The sequence below is a fragment of the Pelodiscus sinensis genome, chromosome 3, assembly GCF_049634645.1.
Source record: "Pelodiscus sinensis isolate JC-2024 chromosome 3, ASM4963464v1, whole genome shotgun sequence".
In the NCBI taxonomy this organism is placed as follows: domain Eukaryota; kingdom Metazoa; phylum Chordata; order Testudines; family Trionychidae; genus Pelodiscus; species Pelodiscus sinensis.
This window is the reverse complement of record NC_134713.1, coordinates 195,648,572-195,654,571: the sequence shown is the minus strand read 5'-3', so window position 1 is coordinate 195,654,571 and position 6,000 is coordinate 195,648,572.

Below are 6,000 nucleotides of genomic sequence, written 5' to 3'. Positions count from 1 at the left end.
GTGTGGCTGCACCAGTGCTGCTATTTTGAACTGACTGCTCCCCAGAGTAATTTGAACTACAGGCAGTCCCCGGGTTACGTACAAGATAGGGACTGTAGGTTTGTTCTTAAGTTGAATCTGTATGTAAGTCGGAACTGGCGTCAGCCGCTGCTGAAACTGATCAGTTTCAACCGCGGCTGAATCTGGACGCCAGTTCTGACTTACATACGGATTCAACTTAAGAAACCTGGCGTCCCCAAGTCAGCTGCTGCTGAAACTGATCAGCGGCTGATTCCAGGAAGCCTGGGGCAGAGCAACTCTGCCTCGGGCTTCCTGTAGTCAGCTGCTGGTCAGTTTCAGCAGCGGCTGACTTGGGGACGCCTGGGGCAGAGCAGCTGGGGTGCTGCTGGGTTGCTCCAGTAGCGCAGCTCCTCGGCACTAATGGAGCAACCCAGCAGCACCGCAGCTGCTCTGCCCCAGGCGTCCTGATTCAGCCGCTGCTGAAACTGACCAGCAGCGGCTGAATCAGGATGCCTGGGGCAGAGCAGCTGGGGTGCTGCCGGGTTGGTCCGGAGCGGCGCTGTGGGACCAACCCGGCAGCCCCCAGCTGCTCTACCCCAGGGGTAGGCAAGAAAAGCCTGGTCTGCTGGGGAGGGGCACTAGCTGCACCCCCCTCCCCCAGCAGACCAGGGAGACGGGGGTGGCGGGACCGCCCAAGTCCTCCACGGCTTTGCTCCGTCTCCCTGGTCTGCTGACCTGGGAGACGCGGAGCAAAGCCGCAGAGCACGCGGGCAGCGGGACAGTCCAGGCGCGTCGCGGCTGTCCCACTGCTGGCGTGCTCCGAGGCTTTGCTCCCCATCTCCCTGGTCTGCTGGTCGGGAGACAGGGAGCAAAGCCGAGGAGTACGCCCGCAGGGGGACAGCTCAAGCGCGCCCGGGCTGTCCCGCTGCGGGCGTGTGCCAAGGCTTTGCTCCCCGTCTCCCTGCAGACCAGGGAGACGGGGAGCAGCTTTTCTCGCCCCAGAGGACGGGGGCGGCGAACTGCGGTGCATCTGGGCGTCCCGCCGCTCCCGTCCTCCGGGGCGAGAAAAGCCCCGTTCGTAACTGCGGATCCGACATAAGTCGGATCCGCGTAACTCGGGGACTGCCTGTAATGACTCCCCCATGCTTCCTGGGGCTCTGAGCTGGAGGTAGCGCGTCCACATTAATAGAGTCTGCCTCAGACGAATTTCGAGGCTTCCCTGCAGTGTGGACAAACTAATCTGAATTTGTTAAATGGGGAGTTATTCGAATTTACGAATTTCAAACTAGCCTGCTAGTGCAGACATAAGGCCTTGGAGAAAGATAGTATTACATATACACTTTTCATATCCACATAAAATATGTGTGTGTGTGGGTATAGATGTGTGCATTCATAGATCACTTACATTCTAGCAATCCAATAACGTATTTATTATCCTCTGCTGTTCTTTCCTCTCCAGTGTGAAAATGGGCAGCACCCAGCCCTCATTTTTTTTTTAAATCTTGTCATTTATTCCTACCTAAAGCAACCCTGAACAGCTGTTTTTAATGTCTGAGTAACCCATAACATATGCCATTTCCCTCATTATCAGTTAGGCTGTTGCCCTTGAGCTGGGCCAATTTTCTTGTTACTAACTAGCAGGTATTGCTTGCCTGCGTCAGGAACTTTATGACTCCCGGCTGTTGCGGCTCTACAGGGAGCTGATAAGAGGAGTTAAAATTTAATGCTGGTTGGGAGAGAGGCAGTGCCTTGATGCCACTTAATACTGTGGAGAGCTACCAACCAGTGTGTTCAGACTACCCTGGCCTGACTGAATCAACAGGGCAAATGGAGCTGGTATTTTCCTCCGTGAAGGGCCTTTCGTTGCTGTAGGCCAGGAGTGGCCAACCCGTTACAGGCAAAGAGCCAAAATAATTGGGAATATAGTGCAAAGGGGCGGGGGGAGGGGCGGGGGGAGGAAAAGTTGTTGAACAAAAACAAAAAAAAATGACTGCCCCTTTAAAAGGAGCCCTAGGCCTGCCGTTTGGAGGCTTTTTGGCCACATCAGGCTCCCAACAACTGACGCCATATTGAAAACGCCAGATGTTTCCCCTGCCTCAGTGAACACTGGGAGCCAGGGGTCGTTTTCAGGGGTGCAGGGGCCCCACCCTTGAGGGGGGGAGAGCCGCATGCGGCTTGCGAGCTGAGGGTTGGCCACGGCTGCTGTAGGCTGATGACCAGGAATGTGAGGGTCTGGACCTGTTTAAGGAGAGCTGACCCCCTGCTGGGGCGGCTCTGCAAACCAGTGGGTCTGATCCTGGTCTCAGTCTTGCCAGCTCAGCTTCATTCATGTCAAGGCAGGAGTGACTTCTGGTTTACACAGCTGTGAGAGCAGAATCAGGCCCTGTGGGAGTTGGTCACACTGGCTGGAGGGTTGTGGGGAGAGGTGGGGGCTCTGCTCTCTCTCCTCTCCTGCCTTCCCTGGGGGCTCTGGGCTGTGCTCAGTGACAGCCGACAGCAGCCCAGCGAAGTGATAACAAGCTGAGAAACTCCAATTGCAGCAGGCCTAATGGCCCATCCTGCCCATTAGACAGCTGTGCAAGTGGTGGGGTTTTCAAGGAGGGATTATCGATCAAGAAAGCAAACAGCCTTGCCTGCTGTGTAAAAAAGGCGCAGAGGGGTCGCTGTGTTAGTCTGTAACCTTAAAACCAATGCGTAAGGCCTGTGGCATCTTCGAGACTAACCAAAATATAGAGAATCATGAGCTTTCGTGGATAAAACCCACTTCATCAGATGAGCTGGAGTGGAAATACCAGAAACCAGGAGAGATATATAACAGTGGAAGAAGTACCTGTCAGTTGTAGGACCCGTGTTAATGAGGTTAATTAAGTGGGCTCAATATGTCCCATACAGAGCTTTTGATGTGAAAATGTGGATGTTAAAGGTAGGAGAAATTGGCTTTGTAATGCACCAACCAGTTAATGTCTTTATTATTCAACCCCAGGGTAACAGTTCCACGGGCTCTCTCTGTACTTGGCTAAGTCCTTTGTAGAAGAATGGCTGCTTTTAAATCCACGAGTGAGTGTCCAGGCAAGTAAAAATGTTCCCCTATGGGTTTCTGTGTGGTACCATTTCTGATGTCTGATTTGTCTCCATTTATCCATGCTTGCGTGACCGAGGTACATGGGCTGCAGAGGTACTAGAAACAAGGGTGGGACTGTCACATCCCTTGGCCTGAAGTGGTTTCCATGACGTACTGGATTTACAGTTTGGTTCAATGGCTCTCAGTGCCCTCACTACACAAACTGTTCCAGCCCGCCTGCCAAGAGGGGAGGCGGACCCAGGCAGGGAACCCATCTCTTGGTGCCTTGAGTCCCTCCATAGAGATGAGCAAGGAGCAGCAGAGGGAATCACTTTGCCAGGACCATTAAAGCATGAAGCCAGCCTGCAGCTTTACATTGGTTACAGACTCTGTAAGGCAGGCATGTCCAAAGTGCGGCCCGTGTTCCGGTTTAATACGGCCCCACAGGTAATTTGGCAATATCTATCTTTTAAGGCCCCCAACGAATCCATATATATTGAGATGAATACATTGTAAAATCTCAGTTAATGTCAGTTGGTCTAAATCAGTTATAAATATATTTGGACACAACATGTATACTTGGTGTTATGTTCCTGTTCATATTTTTTGAACTTAAAAGTTGACAGACAACCTTTATTACCAATAATATGTAATGTACTTTACAATGTTCCTGACATATATTTCAGTTTCCTGGATTTTTTTTCATCTGGCCTTCAGATATGAAAGGCAGAGTGATTTAACACCTGTTTAGATTTGTCATCCATGTGACGAAATGAAAAGTATGCCGTTTGCAATAAACTTTGCATAAATTAGTTAATTTGCATTTAATTTTAATGGTTCAAAGAATGTCAGGCAAAATGGTCGGCCCTCACGCATGTTCACTTCATCAAATCTGGCCCTCTTTGAAAAAAGTTTGGACTCCCCTGCTGTAAGGGCTTGATCCACAGACCAGCTGGAGTCCTTCTGGGTATGTCTACACTACCCTCCTAGTTCGAACTAGGAGGGTAATGTAGGCATACCGCACTTGCAAATGAAGCCCGGGATTTGAATTTCCCGGGCTTCATTTGCATAAGCGGGGAGCCGCCATTTTTAAAACCCCGCTGGTTCGAACCCCGTGCAGCGCGGCTACACGGGGTTCGAACTAGGTAGTTCGAATCCTAGTCCGAACTACCTAGTTCGAGCCCCGTGTAGCCGCGCTGCACGGGGTTCGAACCAGCGGGGTTTTAAAAATGGCGGCTCCCCGCTTATGCAAATGAAGCCCGGGAAATTCAAATCCCGGGCTTCATTTGCAAGTGCGGTATGCCTACATTACCCTGCTAGTTCGAACTAGCGGGGTAGTGTAGACATACCCTCTCAGACTTCATGGCCTGAATTTGGTTGCCTACGGGTACATTGCATGGAGAGAAGCAATGCTCCCAGTCACAAATGACTGCAGGTTTCATAACCCCCCTGCAGGCGAGTGCAGCCAAAAGGGATTGTGCAGCGCTAGATTTGGTTCAAAACGGGAAGGCCTCTTTTAACGTCACAGGTCGAAGGAGGTGCATGGAGTCCAACAATGCAAAGATGGCCAGGTTTCCCGCCAACATCAAGCTCAGCAAATTCACCACAAAGCACACGGACCCATTTAATAAACTGATGGGCACTGAAACCAACACAGCAGAAGAATTGACCAACTCAGCAGCACCCAGTCGGGCTAGCAACAGGCTTCACCAGGCCCTGGGCAATGTGAGGCGGGGACTCGGCTCTGAGAGCCCATAAAGGGGCGTGGCCTTGGGCAGAAGGAATGGGGCTAAGAGCAGTCAGTCCTTAGCACTGCGCAGACCGTACCGCATGGTGGTGATCTAAAGGGTCCGGTGCTGTAACCGCTCCTAGTGCCGAGATAGTAGTGGCTGCCAAGAGTCATGGGTTCTTTTCAATCGCCGGGCCCAGGGGTAACTGTCCTCTTTGCCCCCCGACCCTGGTCAACAGCCCTGGCACCCAGCTTTAATGTAATGCCCTTGAAAAAGCAAACACAAGCTGATTTGAAACTCTCTCCCAACAAGTGAGATTCTGAAGAGAGAAGACCCACAGAAAAGCATTTAGGGTTTAAACAATAGCACTTCCAAAAATACACCACCGGTTATTAGCATAGCGGAGTCAAAAGTTTTGTGGAGAAGCATAATGGAGGGTTACATAAGTGACATTTAAAGCCATCTTAAGGCAATTAATCTTTCTTCCAAATGTGAAGAGTTCAGTTATGGGCACCTGGTACTCGACTTCACTCTAAAACCTTTCTTTGCAAATTAAAAAGATAATCAGTCCATGAAGAGGATAAATTAACGGTGTAAGAATTTTGTTCTGACATAGCCATTTCAATTATACAGTGACACTGCAGAGACAAAATCCAAAAAAGTTATGGCATTTTCTCTGCAGCGGAAAACTTGGCAAAAACACCTATGGGGCTAGGTTGGTAGGCAGACGAAAGAGTTTTCTTTTTGATAAGAGAAAGCCCATCAAAACATTTCAGCTCCAGTGGTACAATGGCTGTAGACAAAGAGAGGTGATCTGTTAAATTTGTCATACACATACACACAACCCAAGTATGCCAGTCATACATACGTATACACACTCGATATGTTTTGCCATACACATCACATCCCGATCGGAAGACGAGGCCATCTGTGTGGAGAGTTTTGCCAGTGCAACTTTACCATCCCCAGCTAAATGAAAACAAGCAGCGTTTAAGCAGCATTTTGCAAGAACTGCTCCTTTTTGGCCATGTGCTATTTGCTTTGTACAACAACACAGCCCTTAATGTAAGTTGATTGCCTGGCCACCAAGAAGATTACCCAAACAGTCAGATGATGACTTTAGAGCTGCTTGATTTTAAACAGTTTTGAAAAGCCAGCTCCATTTTCTGCTTTGGTGAATAACAATTCCCTGTACTGGCATATTAGAAT